Source organism: Pseudorca crassidens, chromosome 6 (assembly GCF_039906515.1).
Source record: "Pseudorca crassidens isolate mPseCra1 chromosome 6, mPseCra1.hap1, whole genome shotgun sequence".
Taxonomy (NCBI): Eukaryota; Metazoa; Chordata; class Mammalia; order Artiodactyla; family Delphinidae; genus Pseudorca; species Pseudorca crassidens.
Window position 1 is genome coordinate 11568159 of NC_090301.1, and position 19533 is coordinate 11587691.

Consider the following 19533-nt stretch of genomic DNA (forward strand, 5'->3'; position numbering starts at 1 on the left):
AGCTGCTTCTCTAGAAGCAAGTGCTGCAGAGAGCTGAGCAGAGGGCCATGTGAAATAAAGCACTTCGCTTTTCTTGGATATGATGACAGCAGCCCCAGACTCAAGAGATCCATTTCTCTTAATTGTGCTGCTTTTCTTGAAATAAATTTTTAACTTTGCAAATGTGTTTTAATAATTCAATAATTCAGATAGGTTATTTGACTAGAAGATAATAGTGGCCATATCTTCATTTTTGTTGAGTTTGATCCACTTTTTTGGACTCCCTTTTAAAACATCATGATTATATTAATGGAATATAACCCATTAATTACTACTCAAATGCTAAATCACTTGAAAACCAGTACGGCCAAATGCTATGAAGTCTTAAGAAAGCATAACGATGGATATTTCTTAAGCAACATTTTAATGATTTTTCCTCTTCCAACAATAAAGTACCTCTTAGTTTCCATGTAACTTAATGAAGTGAGAAATCATTTGTCATGAGCAGAAAGCTCTTAATAATGATTTTATGGCTTTTCTCCCCCTGCTAACCATTAACACATCAGGAAGTGATCCAAGATTACATGACGTTTTAGCACCACTGCATATTAAACAGTTGAACTTGTGAGACCCATTCATTTAATAATCACATTCATTTTTTTATGACCTCACTTAGGATGCAAAATAAACTTTGGTGGTAGAGAATCTTAAAAGCCTATGAAGTCCAGAAATTACACGCCTCCTGCCAGATCTGTAAGGGATCTATTTCCAGATTTGCCAGTTACTCTCTGGAGCTTTGGACAAATTACTTAATCCTTCCAAGTTATCTCACCTGTAAAGGAAGCAATTGGGCTGGCCAAAAAGTTCGTTCGGGTTTGTCCGTAACACCTTACAGAAAAACCTGAATGAACTTTTTGGCCAATCCAGTATAATCTCTATAGGTCAATAGGGTGCCGGTAGAGTGTCCTGCATTCAGTAGCAGGCTCAGTCACTGGGGGCGGCCACTCTCTCCTTTTTGGCTGCACAATCCTGTGCCAAAGCACATACATGCTAATTTCTGATATTTTTTTTCCAAACTAGCCACTGCCTTCCCAGACATTTCCTCCTGAAGTCGTTTGTCCACTGCCAAATAATGGGTCCTGAGCAATTGTCAGAGAGACTAAAACGTATTTTTGTTAAACTGCAAATGGATTAAGTAGTATTTGTTAATAGTCCTCTTAGAGTTTGCTGAATATATTAGCTGATTAACCAATTATGATTTGTACCTGAGCACAGAAACAATTTGTTTTATTTATTTAATAAAATAAATATTGGGGTTTGAAACATCAATTGTATTTGATGCTTAAAAATGAAAGGTGGCAGATCAAATATATTACAAAAGCAGTAAGCACTTCTGGGAACGCTAATCAATCAGCTCTCACACTTTTCTCTCTGTTTCAACTCCCATCGTGACCATGTATTGCCCGTGTGTCACCTGCACACTGCCTTCTGTTCAGGGACAGTGTGGCAGAAAGGTAAAGGGCACTGGCTCCAGGGAGATTTCCTGGGTCTAAATGCCAGCTCTGCCAAGCCACCTGTGTGACTTTAGGTGATCTCTGGTGCCTCCGTTTCCACATCTGTAAAATGGGGTCAAATAGGGTAACACTGGTAAAGCACTTAGAAGGGTACATAGGATGCCTACTGAGGGCTGTGAAGGAAACCAGAATGTGTCACCCAAAATTCGCCTCTTTGATATACAAATATTATTTTGAATTGAAGGTAATTAAGAAATACTAAATGCAGAAAAAGCTCCCCCATTTTGTGCCTAAATTCAGGAAATATATTCTCCTTTTAATAAAGACAGAATCTTAGCCCAGAGATAGCACTAGAGGAATCTGCATATAAACCTCATTAAACTAGCCCTTATCTCCTAGTTACTCCTTCACCATTTACTACCTCTAGCCCAAACCTCTTTGTCTTATCAATTCTTCACAAATTTACTGTTTCTTTGTCTGAAAGGGCTAAATGCTTCCTCCTCCGGTCACTTCCTTGGATCTTCATTCTCTTGCAAATGCTCCCATGCACATGTAAAAATTTTTTTAAAAATGTGTATGCTTTTCTCCTGTTAATCTGTTTTTGTCGGTTTAATTTTCAGATCCAGCTAGGAACCCTAAGAGGGTCTAGGAAAACTTTTTCCTCCCCTACAGCTGTTACAGAGGGCTATCCATAAGGTGGGCTATTACTAATATATTAACTTAATATTGCTACTTAAATGCCCATGAGCTGAGGGCTTATTACATTTACTAGTCTGCAAGTAGGAACTGGGTCTCACAATCTTTACATCCCTTCAGCACCGGCAGGCAGTAAAAAAATTATCTGATTTTTACTCTTAAAGCTAATAAAGGATCTAATTATGCACATACATTTAAAAAAATTGTTCATGAATAAACCAGGAAATAATTTCCAAATGAGCTTGGATGTTTCCCCTTTCTACTCTCAAAGCATCGCAGGCCCAGCTTCTGTGCATCCCCGTGCAACAGACATGGCCTTCCCAGCCCTCCCTCCAGGCTCCCCTCCCCCTCACGCAGCCCAGCCTGGTTTAGCAGAAGGGGAAGTTGGCAGCGTTCAAAGCTGGTTAACACTCTACTGAGCAGCTCTGTTGATTTTGCATTATGATTATTGACCCCCCTGCCCAGCCAATAGCCTGAGGCCAAAGTTTCTGTGTGTGAAAAGAAGAGCTGACAGACTGCGGGCTGGCGGTGCCAGACAGACTCTAGTGCTGTTCTTTGCAGGGTCCCTACATCCGCGTCTGCCTTAAGCAACCAACTGTGAGCCTTGGCAGCCTGCCCTCCAGTGACCGAGGCTGACATCCATGTGCTGCTTTCTGCGGTGTCCCCTTCTTCCCCGCCCAGGAGCCACTGTCCCCGCACTTGTGTATCACAGGGATCTCACTGCAACTGCCACTTCCTATCTTTCTGTCCAGAGAGACAACACTAGTCTAGACTTCTAAACCAGCCACCCGTTTGTGATTTTCTGGACGACAGCAAATGCACAGATTACTGGCTCTGACTAAGAAGGTGGCAATCAGACGTCTCTTGGTCCACTGGGGAATAAACTCACATAAAGCAGTGAGTGGCCTTTATACCTATAATCATTAACTCCCAGGTTTTTATTTTTTTTATTTTTCTTGCCCTAAAATGTTTTGAGTTCAGTAAGACTATGAGGCCGTTGCCCTTCATGTAAGATTAATAGACTCTACAGTATCCTATGTAAAGGATGCTGTGGAGAAAATGAACTTCGATCAGGACTCTAATGATACCAGGAGGCAGCATTTTGGGAGCACTGCTCAGGGCGCACTGCCTAGTGCATGATCTGATTGACATTTGATAACAGTTCTGTGAAGTAGATGCTATTATTAGTCTCTTCTTCCAGATAAGACAACTGGGAGATTAAAAGGCTACAGGGGGTAAGGAACAGAGCAGGGGAATCTGAACCCAGGAGGGTTGACCCATGCCATATTCTCAACCCTATGCCCTGTGTCATTATTATTATTATTATTATTTTTGCGGTTCGCAGGCCCCCCACCGCCGCGGCCTCTCCCGCGCAGAGCACAGGCTCCGGACGCGCAGGCCCAGCGGCCACAGCTCACGGGCCCAGCCGCTCCGCGGCACGCAGGGTCCTCCCGGACCGGGGCACGAACCCACGCCCCCCGCATCGGCAGCCATACTCCCAACCACTGTGCCACCAGGGAAGCCCCGCCCTGTGTCATTATTGACCGGCTTTGTGGGCTACCGAGACATTGGGGGAGAGAGAATGCACATCTCCTGCCCTCATCTGGTCACTGCGCTGCAAGGATGTCATAAAATCCCAGCAATAAGCATAACATGGTTGCTCATGAAATCAGCTGGGTTGGCTAGTGCAGTCCACAGGTCAAATCCAGTCTGCCCTCTTTTTCTGTATAGCCTGTGAGCTAAGAATGGTTTTCATATTTTCAAATAATTGAAAAAAAAATCAAAAGAACAATAATAGTTTGTATCATGAAAATTATGTGAACGTCAAATTTTGGTGTCTGTAAATAAAGTTTGGTGTTTCTTCACTAAAGTATTTGTGGGTATTTGCTTTCTGTCTTGTTATGTAGGTATCGACATAATATCCTTGATTTTGTCTCTTGACCCTTTATGGAAAAAGCTTGTTAGCCCCTGGTGTAAATTATCTTGATTATATGTTTTGTGGCAGTACAGAAGTTACATAAAAACATTAAAAGAGAAACTAAGGAATTTACCAGCTCTGAGCTCTGGTGAGAGATGATTTTTCTGCCTCCAAATGTCAGACAGGAATTTCTCTCTTTTCCTCCCATCCCTCCCTTATTTGCTTTTTCCTCCAACACACTTAAGCCCAAGATAATGCAATTTTGGGACTGGAAGAACCCTGAAGATCATCTAATCCAGAAGTTCCTAGTGCTTTGGAATTTACAGAGATGTAAAATACATATTTTTTAATGGACACAAACCTAGGACTGTCCTATTTATAATTTGCTCTGTAAGGGCAATGGCCACCTACAAACACAAACAAACAAATCTAACCTCTCACTCACCAATCTGTCATCTACCACTGTCGTCATTCTGTAAAAATAAATGAATTAATTAAAAAACTATGAAGGAAGCAAGGAAATGCTCACAGAGTACAAGATGTTCTTTTAAAATGAAAACAAATAACTTCTTCTTCATAAAAAATCTCTACACTGTTCTTATTTCTTTCGTTTGCCTTAGTCTGATGAAAGTCTACACAGATATGACCTTGTGAAGCGCTAAACTAGGCATGACTGCCCCCTCTCTCTGCCCCCATCCCCTCTGGCTGGCCACTATTTGCTTAGTGACGTATTGCAGCATGGTCTTCTGTTTGAGAGGTGACAGGAAGTTAATCTCATAGTGCATAAGGCACGCTAATGAATTAATTTTTAAAAATCTGACGCATTTTTCAAGAACCAATGCCTTTTTTTGTTTGTTTGTTTTGTTTTTTTGTTTTTGAAGAACCAATGCCTTTTAACACACAAACACAAACCCCTGCCACAAATGCCACAAATGGTAGAAAGTTCCAACTTCAGACCCACAGGTGGAGACACATGTTGGGGGATGGGGCCCCTTAGTTTGAAAGCCTGGTTTGCCTGGGCATAGGACCACATCTTTCAGATAATATCTTTGATAATACTGTTTAAAAAAAAATAAAATGTAGCTTATATACAAAACTCAGCTCTCCCATTTTCATTTGATAATCTGTGAATAAGCACTTAATAGGATTTTACCTGTTTACTGACAGTTGAACCAGGCACTTAGGGTTCTGGTTGATCTTTCCAGAATGTGCTGCTTCAGATGGGAGTAAATCTCCTGGGAGAAGCTGCCCTTAGCCCTTGTCCATGTGGAGAATGACCACATGCCTTTCACCACTTCCACAAGCTGTTACTTGGCTAACTACACCAATTGTCAATGGCGAATCTAAAGTGCATTTAAAAGTTTTACATTTTTCCATTTTGGTTCTGGGACAGTTGTTAAGAATTCTTAGAAACCTGGTACTTAATCACAGAAATGTTAAGACATTTTAAGGAAAAATCCATTTTGTATCCGTGAACTTAAAAGTATGAAAGAAAGAAGAAGCTGTATCCGTGAACTTAAAAGTATGAAAGAAAGAAGAAGCTCAGGGTCACCCATAAGACAAGGCCACTTTTCCAAATGGAAGCCTTCTTTGGATTCTAGGGAAGATTCTGACGTTACATTATCTGGAAATATGGACGCTGCTTGAGTAGCTATACTATTCTGAAGAAAAGCAGGAAAAACAGGCTCGCTCATATGAGAGTTAATCCAGAAAGACAGTTGCTTCAATAACTTCGTATGTGCCCTCTCCTTTTGAACACCAGAATACGATGATGGATAAAGAATTTTAAAAGTATCAACTCACGAGACAAGTAAAATGGGTGAGAAGACAAAACAAGATTAAAAGTGTCAATTAATTTTTGGAAGATGGAGGTGAGCGGAATCTTCAAGTCAAGTGGGATGGTACATTTATGAATACACTGGCACATAGTCTCTGTTCCAATAAAAGATAAGATATAAGAATAGAAAATAAAACAGACAAACTCAAAAAACAAGATGCATGTTCCCGGTGAGCAAAATGCCATGGCAACATACAGCAGTGGGAGAGGCCAAAGCCTTAGGTGGCTGGACTGAGTCTGAAGCCCACTGTGGTACCCGGGAGACTGGCTCCTGGACAGAAGAGGGAGCATGAACCAAGAAACACCATTTTAACACTATTTGGATTGGGGTCCTGGAGGACTCCCAAGAAAGGCAGCCCTGAAAAGCTTGGCACACACAGAGGAGAAAGAGAAAAGAAACAAAAAAAGTTGGAACAGAGCTGTGGCAGCCAGCCTCCAAGATGGCCCCAGCGATATCTCGTCCTGGTGTCTATGCTGTTGTGTGGTCCCCTCCCACGCTGAACCAAGGTTAGAATAAGGTAGATGTGATGTTATGTCACTTCTGAGAATAATTCATAAAAAGACATTGTGCCGTCTGCTCTCACTCTTGGATTACTTGCCTTGGGAAGCCAGCTGCCTTGATAAGTCAAGAAGCCTTAGGAAGAGGCCCATATATTGAGGAACGATCCCGTGAATGACCTATTTTCAAGCTTCTCTTCCAACTCTGTCAAGCCTTAGATGACTACTGCTCCAGTCTATAGCTTGACTGCAGCTCCATGGGAGACTCTGAGTCAGCACCAACCAGCTAAGCTGCTCCCAGAACCCTGACCCTCAGAAAACGTATGAGATAACCAGTGTTTGATGCCTTAAAGTGCAATATTGTAGGATGACTTGTTAGGCAGCAATAAATAATACAGGGGCCCAACTAAAATTGCAAGTTTGATGGAAATGATGAAGGAGAAATTCAGGAAATCTTCCTAGAAAATAGGACAAAAGGAAGAGAGGTGAATAAGAAAAAAACTAAGGTTTGAACATCAATCCAGGATGCCCAGTGTCTGTCCAATAGGAGTTTCAGAAAGATAAAAGAGAGAAGATAGAAAGGAGGAAATTATTAAAAAGATAATGACAAGAAACAATTTTCTCAAGTGAAAAAAATAAGTTTTCAGATTGATAGGGCCTAGGAAATGTCTTCCTCCCACAAACACACACATCTGAGGCGCATTATCATAACAATACAGAACACTGGGAACCAAGATCCTAGGAGTAAACAGGCAACAAGAAACAGTCGCATACAAAGATCTTGGAGTCGAAAAGGCATTGGATGTGTCAACAGCAAGATCACGCGGGACATATGGCTTGAGGCCTTCAGAATTCTGAAGGAAATTGATTTTCAACCCACACTTTATACTCACCAAATGATACGTAAGTTTGAGAAGACACAGACCTTTTCAGATGTGTAATGAACAAAAATATTACCTTCCAGGCACACTTTCAGAGTAAACTACAGGAAGATGTGCTCCACCAAAAAAAGAGAATTAGGTCAGGAAAAGGGAAAGATATGAGATCCAGGAGAGAGACCTAACTCAGAATGACAGTCTCAGATGACGATGGTACACCTGACCCAGATTGGAACCAGAGGATTGGGGCCCCAAGGGGACACCAAGGAGATAAGACAATTGTCTGACGACTGAGACAGTAGGAAATTTGAAGACTTCGGGTAAAACGAAAGTTTGTCCAAGAAAGTCTACGAACATGAAAAGTAGTGGCTCAGCAGTGGACAAAATTTCCAAAATCATTCACTACTGATTTAACCAAAAGTTACGATACAAGCGTGTTGAGAAGATTTGAGGAAAAGGAGGGAGGTGGGTCATGGGAGCGTCCTCCCCTACCAAACCGCAAGTCGATAGATAATGTCAAAAGTGGCAAACTGAGAAGTAACTCTATAAGCCCGTTTTTCAGAAACATGGAGGTGAATAAATGGAAGAAATAGACACAAGAATTGAAAGTGGTTGCCTCTGTGGAGGGGAACTTCGGAGAGGGTAACCCGAAGAGGGGCTTTGTTTTTGTTCTGTCTTTTATATTACAAGTATTTTATCATTATCACTATTATTTTTTTTACTATCTGCATACTTTATGTTGCTAAAAATTAATAGTAAAAAAATAAAGTTCACCCAGAACAATAAAAAAGAAAGTTCACCTCAAAAACAGAAAATTTCCTGTTCCTTTACATTTAAAGTTCTATAATTTATTGTATTCTCAAACAAAGAAGCATTCTAAGTTCATATTAAGTGATGTTTTCCTTCAATTTGGAAAACTACCAATTTAGCTCTGACTCCCCGGTAGAAAAAAAATACAGTCAGAATAAACACAGGAAAATTTTAAGAAAAATGATTCAGACACATGATGAAGAAACCTCAAGCTGACAATTCTCTGAGACAAAAATAAATCTGGAGGTTGCCTGAGAGCTCAGTTGCTGGTAGTGGAGACCTACGTTCTCCCTTGTTATAAATCACGGAATATTAAGACTGCAAGAGGCCTTAGGGTCATCTGTCTCAGACCGATTCTGAGGTTGGTCCAGATTTTATCTAGAGCCCGGAACTTCTAATTTTCCCTTGGCTAGAGGAGCTGACTGCCTTTTGGAGAGACTGCAAACTTCATGCACAGAGACGGCGCTGCACACAAGCTCTCCTGCCCACAAACCTGCAAGCTCACCGTAGAGAAGGAGAATTCTCTATGGCTGAATGGCGCTCAGGCACAATTCCTGGCTTAGCTGGGTCATCCCTATGAAAATGTCTTCTCCGAACAGTGGACAGTAGATGCTGTCCAATTAACATTTTGATTAGGGTTGGACACAAGCCAATAAATCATGAATATAACTTTCTATAAAGCATAAGAAGAGAATCTGATACCCTGAATTTGCTTTTGAAGACGTATAATATAAACCTTTTGGATGGTTTGTTGCCTTTGTTGCGATTAGCATCCTTATTTGATAGCACCCATTCAAATCTAATTGTGATTCAGAAAAATCTCTCTTTCGTTTCATGGTACTACAACTAAAATTTAGGATAACAGCTCTCAACTTTTAGTATCTATAAATTACCTGGAGCTCCAGGTAGGCATGCTTTTCCCAGGATCCCTTCCTCACGAGTAAGTCTGAGGGCCTAGCTTCTGCATTTGAAACAAGCGGCCCAGAAGACTGGGTTCCCCAGACCACACTTTGAGAATCTCCTCAGCATATCAAGCATGAAGCAGGAACTAAGACTCATCTGGAAAACTATTATACTAACCTCTGCGCTATTTATGAGATAATGAAAACAGCATTTATTTTTAAAAATAGAAGATGGTTGGATTAATTACCAACCCTAAATAGATACCCCAAATTGCATTACATCACTTCCCCTATTAAAATTATTTGTTCCTCAGCACGATACCCATCAGCAAGATGTATGAGGCTCTTTGTATTCTGGTCCCTCTATTTCCCCAGCCTCAGAGGCCACTGCTCACCCTCGCTCTCATTCCCATTCCTGTGCTTTTCCACATGGTCCTTCTTTGGCCTGAATGCGCACTTCTCACCACCCCTTACCTTGCTTGGCTAAGTTTTGCTCATTTGGGAGCAGTTCAAAGTTTACTTCTTTCTGGAAGATGACTTCCCTAAATCCTCTAGGCAGTTAGTGGCTCTCTCCTCTGTTTTGTGCATAACTGCTCTCATATTACATGTCTAATTGCATTGTAGGTATTTGTTTACATGTCTTCCTCTATCACCTGACAAGCCTTCTCATAGGAAGCCACACTTTACTTGTCTCTGTGTTTCTGGCAGTGGGGACAGTTCCCAGGGCAGGTCTGGGGGGGAGGAGCCGTCCTCCCAGGGGAGAAATTGTCTCCTTAGCTGTGGCACAGGACATAAGGGGCCCCTTTGCTTATAAACGAGGCCCTCTAGATACACCAGAATGGTGGGAGTGGTCCATATGTATGGAAAGGTAAAAAGAGTAACGTAACAAACACCCCTTTGCCTACCACCCAGAGTAAGAAATACCACAGTATAAATACAGTTGGAGTCCCCTTTGTTGTCTCTGAATCCTCAGTTAAGTTTGCTCTATGAAACTGTCTTATTCTGGGGAAAATTGAACAAGTGGCTCTCTGTCCTGCTCTGATCCACGAATGGAACAAGAGAAGTGGAAATTGAGATGCTTGGGAGATTCAGTCTTTAGCAAGCACAGGAAATCAGAAGAAGCAGCTACCAAGAAAATGCAGACCCCAGGGAATTTGCAGAAGTCTTGGGCAGAACTTGGACTTCCCATGGATTTGAGATGGCATTCAAAGAATTTCAAGTGGTTTTAAACCTCAAAGGATAGGGTACTCCTAGATAGCACTGGGGCTACAATCGCAAACAGTAGATGCTCAATATATGTTGACTAGATGAAAGACAGATTACAGGTTGCTAAATACATAAAGATGGTACATAAAATTGGTGGTGGGGTAATTTATACAACTATATAAAATATATAACTCTAATTATAGTGATGAAGGAAGGTTAAAAATGAAACTGGGCAAATATTAAGAGTAATACAATGTTTCATGGCTCTGAAAACAGACCATGGAGAGATAAGCATGGGAATATAATGATGACAGCTAGAGTGAGACATCCTACAAAAATAAGTAAGAAAGTGTAGGGCTTCCCTGGTTGGCGCAGTGGCTGAGAATCTGCCTGCTAATGCAAGGGGACACGGGTTTGAGGCCTGGTCTGGGAGGATCCCACATGTCGCGGAGCAACTAGGCCCGTGAGCCACAACTACTGAGCCTGCGTGTCTGGAGCCTGTGCTCCACAACAAGAGAGGCCGCGATAGTGAGAGGCCAGCGCACCGCGATGAAGAGTGGCCCCCGCTCGCCACAACTAGAGAAAGCCCTCGCACAGAAATGAAGACCCAACACAGCACAAATAAATAAATTAATGAACTCCTACCCCCAACATCTTAAAAAAAAAAAAAAGAAAGTGTAAGCTATGTCTCTGGAAAAACAAACATGGATATTTTAGACATTTTAATGATTGACTGAATATCTCTTCTCATCCACATGACTAATGCCAAGTAAATAAAATCGTAGGAGCAGATAAATGAGAAAGCCACGGGAGAATTAACCAGAGTCCTTAGGATTAGCACTGGGGAAAAAAAATCCATTAGCTGGCAGAGTGTAGTATTATAAATAGGAGGGGCACTACGAGAAGAATAAACGCATGAGCTGGAAAGCAGAGTAAGAGGAAAAGGCAAAGACGAGAGAAAAGCTGGGTCAGAGGATAGAGATTTCATTCTATGCTATTTCATTTTTGATTAGAAGATGAGAAATTCTGCATAATGGTGGTATCTGTTTTGCAGGAATACAGAAGGATACGATAAACGGATTTTTAAAGTTAATTCTGTATTTCAGAATAAGAAATACAAGCAGGCAAAAATAACATAATTTTGAATGCAAACAATTGAAATTTGGATCACTAAATTTCTAACTGTTAAGCATCAGATATGTTTTGGAGCTCTCTGAGATGATTCTATTTGCACACCAGGAATTCCTAATGTTTGCTTTGCTTTTCTCTTACTATTAAAAATATCTTTGTGTTGTTGCTGAAATAAAGTTTGCTTGTTCAGAACAGGCATCTAGATAGCTTGCTTCACTGTTAGTTTTGGAATGAAGACTACAGAAAGAACAACAAAAGTGCATTTAAATTAGTTTTCTTAGGACAGAGATATAATCAGTATCACATCCTAATAAGAAAGGCAATGTTTTTACATGACATCTTTTCAAATGTGTGATTGCATTTAGAGAACCCTAAAAGGGGTTTAGCTATTCTGGCAAATTCAAAATAATTATGTATATAACGTATACATATATATACACACACAATTTATACACAACATGTATGTATATATATATGCAGACAAGTAAAATGGTGTGGCTGTCTGTTAATAGGACTTTGGCAGTCAGGATTCACGAGAGCTGCAGTGTCGTGGGCTGTGCTATAGTCATTATACAATGTTGCTATTCAGTCACATTCAGGTTTTTCAGAAGTCATTTACTCTGGGAGTTTGAATGTGTTTTTTTTTTTTTTTTCTTTCTTTTTGCGGTACGCGGGCCTCTCCCGCCACGGAGCACAGGCTCCGTACGCGCAGGCCCGGCGGCCACGGCCCACGGGCCCAGCCGCTCCGCGGCACGCGGGATCCTGCCGGACTGGGGCATGAACCCGTGTCCCCCTCATGGGCAGGCGGACTCTTAACCACTGCGCCACCAGGGAAGCTCTGAATGTGTATTTTAATGGATGAATGTGGCTATCACAGCAGCCCTGAGAGCATCTCCTGCCCTTCGGCAAGCACAGTCTTGTTTGCAGAAACACGCTGCCCAACGGAACAAGCAAAACATTCAAAATAATGTTTAACTCGAAGGCCTCCAAATATTGTTTTAAACGTTTTTTTGATGTGGATCATTTTTAAAGTTTTTATTGAATTTGTTACAATACTATTTCTGTTTTGTTTTGGCCTTTTGGCCGCGAGGCATGTGGGATCTTAGCACCCTGACCAGGGATCAAACCCGCACCCCCGGAACTGGAAGGTGAAGTCCCAACCACTGGACAGCCAGGGAAGTCCCTAAGCCTCCAAATTTTAATACTTCACCTCTAAAGAAAAATACTGAGGTCCCATCAGAGACTGCACTGATCAAGTCTTTTTTACAAGCACACTTTTCTTGAACAATGATCTCTGCTATTGAATTCAGTTGCTGAAACCACAAGTTTCATTTCTGAATCTTCGCATGGTAAATACACTGCTAGATGACATATTGATAATTTTTCACAATTTACAGCTTCCCCGGAAATAGGGAGGAAAGCGCCAGAATTCACCGTCATGTAGTGATGTAGTGTACAACAAGTATTATTTTTTTTCTGTCGGATATCAGCTTTTTCTACAGCCCAAATCTATAAACTGTGGTTCTTGGCACAAATACCCAAATACAACAGGGCTATAGCCAAGAAAACAATGTGTCTAAAATCAAGACACCCTGTTTCAAATGTTTAAAACTAGCAACTATGCCTTCATAACCTGCACACGGGCTGCTTGGTGAGTACCATGCTTACGAATTGCTCCGTTACAAAAGGAGCAAAGCGGGTGAGGTAGCAAGTCACGTCACTAATCCATCTATGATGATTAAAAAAAGTCTCATTTTGACCCAGGGTTGTTGGGAAACATGAAATATTGTAAGTCTAATTTCTAGATAACTGGAGTTTATGCCGTGAAGTGCCCAAACTTTGATCATCTGTCATTGTATTACACACTCCTCTGCCTTTGTAAATAGATTTTAAGTGGCATAATCTTCCTTCTCTAAACACTACTGCTGTCACTGTCAACATTTTCATATCCTAATGAATTCTTGGCAAGTCACTGATAATTAAGAAATATTTGTTGATTGATGGTATTACATGTATAGAGAGGTTTGCATCTATATCATTTGACTACAACATAGTATATGGCTTCAGTTGTTAAATATCCTTTTTTTTTTTGAGGAAGGATTTTTTTGAAGGCATTCTGCCTTTCCTTCTTTCTGCTGTTGGTTTGCTGCCTGTAGCTGTCTGTATTTCTTGCTGCATTTCTAATTGTTTCATATGTGTTATTAAGAAATCAGGTAACTAGAGTTTGGTAGAATTGCTTACAAATTCAGAACAAAAAGACTCTGGGTAAAGTCTGAAGGCCTCAGCTGTAAACAAAGTTCAGGAGATTTGCAGTCTTGTCCAGGTTTTTTATTATCTTCTAGATAACTGAAATTTCTAGGTAAGGGTGGTGTTTATATAACTAATAAGTAAATGTTACATTTTTATTAAATAAAATATATACAGTCATATTTTACATATCCTCTTATTTCTAAAAACGTTTGGTTGTGGTACAATATACGTAACATAAAATTTACCATTTTAACCATTTTTAAGTGTCAGTTCAGTAGCGTTAAGTGCATTCACATAGAGCAGTCAATCTCCAGAATTCTTTTTATCTTGCAAAATTGGAACGCTATACCCATCAAACAACAGCTCCCTGCCCCCCCACCGCAGCCCCTGACAGCCATCATTTTTTCTGTCACTATGAATTTGACAATTCTAGGGACCCCGTATAAGTGGACGCACAAATGACTTGTCTTTGTGTGACTGACTTATTTCACTTAGCATAATGTCCTCAAGGTTCATCCATGTTGTAACATGTAAACACTCTCTTATTTGCTTTATCATGATTAAAATTTTAATATCAGAAGAGTAGTACAAACATCTGTCATTGAAAGCCAAGGTCACAAAATGCACACCTGCCTACATGAAGCTAGGAAACACTGAGGGAGTATAAATCTGCCCATAAAAGACACAAGATTTCAAAAGGGGTTGGTTACATACATTACAGCACATCAGTACAGTGGAGTATTATGGAAACACATAAAAAGACAAGGCAGATCCATATGTATCACCTCGGAGAGAAGATATGACATTAAGTGAAGAAAATCAATTGCTAAAACAGCATGGTCATATTTCACATTTTTGTATGAAACATATCTACATATGTGTAGAAATTCTGGAAGTATATACATGAAATGGTTAAAAATGATTATCACTGGGGGTGGGATATGCTTTTCAAATATGCCTTTCATATTTGACTTTTTACTTTCTTTAATTGTTTTAAAACTTTTGCATGTACATTACTTCCTAATCTGGAAAAGAAACAATAATAACAATTTTCCTTTTTTTTCCAAAAAAAAAGAAATAATGATGATTATGAGGGAATGGTAGGCTGTTGACTTATCCACAAATATAAAAAAAAATTCATTGCTGAGAAATGTCTACGTTTTAGGTTCAGCTTATGTTAATTTTTCATTTCAGTCCTACGTTCTAAGGCAACTAAACAACAACAACAAACCCCGAAATTCAAATACAAGTTTCACACATTCAAGAATGAGTCAGTCTGAAAACAAATATTTTCATGCACGCTTTTCATTTTTGTGGAGTGGGTAAATAGTGCCCTTGGGTAATGATGTGATATGATAAGAGGTTCTTAAAGCAGACGCCCAGACTGCAGAGCTCTATGGGTTTACAAGAAAGCTCTTCAGAATATGGGGCGCTACATAACGAGAAGGAAGCTAACAATGTCCATGACCATATTTCAAAAGGCTCGGCAGTGACTCTCAAGTTCTCTACACACAGATGTTTGCCACGTTTTCCACTTTACACAGCCAGTGCCTCTAATTTGTAATGAATAGGCATTTGAAGAATGGAAAGCCAGTAGTGTACCAGGAGCTATAGCTTTAGGATTGTAATGTGTTTTATAGGCTCTGGCTTATGGAATAAAAACCGAAAAAAGACACAATTCTGAACACACTCTATAGTCATCTGGCTTTAGAGAAAGAAACAGAGAAAAAAGGTTTGGATGCTAAGCTGTCATGAAAATGCAACTTCCTTTAAAATGTATGAGACAAACAGCATATGTCTAAACCAGAGAAGATGCGAATGACAAAATCCCCATCAAAGAAGCCATCTCTGATAGAACATTGGAAATATTAATGGCATGTCTGATATGCTTTCCAAGTGTGCATATTTAAGGGATTATAATACTAAGACATTGTGTTTTACTAGGTTATCAGGAATTTTCACATCAATTACCATTCTTGATTTTGTGGTTTGGTACCTAAGAGTCCCCAAAGCATGCAGATTTCTCAATATGTGGAAGGTAGAATGAACCAGAATCCAATTGACTCAAGTCATCTTCAGAACTGATTCTCAAATAATATAGAATTAGTTTCTTTCCAGGAACATATTTTCATCTGTGGTTGCCTGTAAAATGCAACCAGACTCTGGTTCCATTGGGGCTCTAACTTTATTTTCATATGCCTCTTATCACCAAAAGACTGAAACAAGAATTTACATCTCCTAGGTGTGGTTTAGAGCAGGGGTAGAAATACAGCCTGCAGGGCAAACCGGGTCTACCACCTGTTTTTGTATGACCCTCGAGCTAAGAATCTAAAGATATAAAAGCATAATCAGCCTTTCCAGGAGAGCAGTTGCTTAAAATATTTACTTTCTGACTCTCCAAAAAGAGTTTGTTGGCCCTGGTATAAAGTAGAAAGGATTGGAACTAAACAGAGAGCAAGAAGACTTGAGTTAGTTTTCAGACTGTGTGATTTTGGGCTGGCTAAGGACCTTCTCTGGGTTTCCATATTCCTATAACATATGGTCTCTTTTAATTTAATTCTAATTTGTGTTTCCGACAACACTGTAGCTATTTAAGAAATTCTAACAAACCTAATTTGCACAGCACCCAGAGAATAGCACTGTGACCTCAATTTGCTTTGGAGGAAGCCAAGCTGGGTCAAGATGAAAGGAAGTAATTATGGTGTTTACAAGTTTCTAAATGTCAAACCAAAAAGTTTGACGGAAACAGGTTGTTTATGAATGGCCAAGGCTATACTGATTGAGTCAAGAACCATCTCTAGTGCAAGGGTCTTGAGTTTTACTTTAAACAGGTTTATAGCCTTCAAACAGACGACAGTGTCTTGACTCTGAAACCTCTCAATGACTTTCACCAGGACCCTACAAATCGTGGATGTTCACCCCACACTATGGCCTGACATTTGAGGCCTGGGAGTAAGAGCTGAGAATGTGCTTTTAGCGGTAAGACAGGAGCAATACGCACCGGGGATGACCAAGAACTACAGTAAGTGAGAAGCATCATTCTAAAATGTACATGGAAGTGTAATAAGCCCACAGTAGCCAAAACAGATCTGAATAAAAGGACCAGGGACTAAGGACTAATAAGAACCTGCTGTATAAAAAAATAAATAAAATTCTAAAAATCCAAAAAAAAAAAAAAAAGGAACAAGGAGGGAACATGCTGGTGTAGATTTCAAGACATACGATATAAAACTATAGTAATGAAGCACTGTGTTGTTGGTATAGAGATGGACAACAGACCAATGGAACAACAAAGAACCTAGAATAGACCTGCAGATATGGAAACCTTGTATATGACAGAGTCGGCATTGTAGAACCCTGGGGAAAGGATGGTCTATTCAATCAATAGTGCTGAGTCAATGGGTCATCCATATAGAAAATAATGCAAAGTTTCCCCATCTCATGTCTTACAAAGGATCAATGCCAAATGCACTAAGGACTCAAAGAAACAAGACACAATTTTTAAATTTAGAAGAAAATTTAAGAGTGTATCTTTATGACCTTAGTAGGGAAGGCTATCTTAAACAAGACGCAACAGCACAGATTATACATTAAAAAATTGATATATTCTACCATATTCAAATGAAAATTTTGTCTTTCCCATAGATACCATAGAGAGAATGAAGAGATAAGTCATAAGCTGTAATATGATATGTGCAACACACAAAACAGAGAATTAGTACCCTGAGAATCAAAAAGAAAAAGACAAAAGAATAAACAACAGATATGACCAGTCATTTCACAGAAGAGGGAACATAAACAGTCCATAATCATGCACAAACATGTCCAACACCATTATTAATCAGAAAGAATTATTAATCCAAATTCAGGTATGACTTCACATGAATCATTTTGGCAAAATTAAAAGTGGGTCCCAGACCAGTGAAAATTAAGTCTGACAGCATCAAATGTTGGTGAAGATGAAGAGAAACCCAAACTCTCATAACCTGCTGGAGAGAACATAAACTGTTTTCCAATGTGAACGTTGGAAATGTTAGCATTTCCTAATCAAGATAAACATGCACAGCCATGACAATTCCATGCCTAGGATACTCCTTACAGAGACCCTGACACACGTGTACCAGGACAAGTGTACAAACATATATTCACAGCAGTACTGTTTCTAATAGTAAAAACTGAAAATCCCCACATATACTTCACGGAAGGATGAAAAAATAAACTTTATGACATTAGGATGGGATATTATACAGCAATGAAAATGAAGAGACCACAGCTTTACAATTAACAAGGATGACTTAAAAACACACGTAGAGTGAAAAAAGCAAGTCACAGAAAATTCATACAGTAAGATTCCGTTTACACTGAGTTCAAAAATAGGCAAAACTAATATATGTATAAATGTATATATATATACACACATACGTTTGTTTGTTTAGAAATAACTGTGTAGAACAAACCTATAGAGAAAAATAAGGAAATGATAAACATAAAATTCCGGATTGCATTTGGTGGTGAGGAGACTGTGGGAAGGGAACATAGTCGTGGTCGATCCCACTGGAGTTTTAAATGCACGGGTGAAGTTCTGTATCTTAAGGTGGATGTGTGTGTGTGTGCATGCACTTGCCTGTGTGTTTATTGTGTCCTCTTTACACTGTGTGTATGCAATATGCACACTTTTATACGTATGCTGCATTTGATAATGCACTGCTTGTTACAGACTTACAAGGATACTTTGGAACCTTTGTCCCCATTCTGCGACAACAGCTAACGTCAGTTTGGGTTTGTTTCAGCAAAGGTAGTCAGATTCATGGATAACGCTTACACAGCTTTTACTAGGCGCATCGCAATGTATTAAGCACTTTACGTCCAGTAACTCATTAGATCCTTACAACAACCTTTTGAGAATATAGTATTATTCCCAATTTACAGACAAGAAGACTGAGGCAGACGACATTAAATAACCCATCAAGCACCTGAGGGTTGGTCAGGACATACCCATTTATATGTGGAATCTAAAAAAAGGGTACAAATGAACTTATCTACAAAACAGAAATAGAGTTACAGAGGTAGAAAACAAACTTATGGTTACCAGGGGGTAAGGGGGGGGAGGGATAAATTGGAAGATGGGTATTGACATATACACACTACGATATATAAAATAGATAACTAATAAGGACCTACTGTAGAGCACAGGGAACTCTACTTAATACTCTGTAATGGCCTATATGGGAAAAGAATCTAAAAAAGAGTGGAGATATATATGTATGGATAACTGATTCACTATGCTGTACAGCAGAAATACAACATTGTAAATCAACTATACTCCAGTCAAAATTAAAAAAGAAATAAAAGGATGACAAAGGGGCCAGGGTAGGTAAGAGTCTCATCTACTTGTCCTAATTCATAGGAAGTGAAGATCACGTAAGATTAAGGTCACAGAGGCCCCACAGAAGAGGTGGAGCTACAGCTGGCTTATAAAGACTGTAGGATTCAAAAGAAGGGATCTATTGGGGAAGATGTATCAGGAAGGAAGAATAAAAAGCAAAGGCTAGAGGTGAAAAAATACAAGGCATATTGAGGATTTCATGCTATTGGACCCCACTGGCTACAGTGAGGACAGCAGGAAGGGAAGGCCTATTTGGTCCACTGAAAAAGCAGGTTAGACTTCCAGACAACTGACATCGGAATCGAGCATCCTGACACAGCTGGATGCAGCCTGGACCATGCATTCCTAGGGAACTTCCCAGGATTATCCTCGGATAACCTTCCAAGTACCCCAGCATGTAACAGGACCTAGCATTGTGCTGGTGACTTATACCACGTCGGTGACATATGACCATGGTTAGCAGAGCTGCTTTTTCTCAAGCCATATTTTGCATTGTTCAAAAATAGCTGGCTTATGGGCTTCCCTGGT

The 19533-nt window shown here is 39.9% G+C and overlaps 1 protein-coding gene across 1 annotated transcript in view; it reads right to left on the minus strand.

The window, feature by feature from the left end:
• Positions 1 to 19533, minus strand: part of COL4A3 (collagen type IV alpha 3 chain) — a 132954-nt gene that overhangs the window by 77383 nt on the left and 36038 nt on the right. The window lies entirely within an intron of this gene.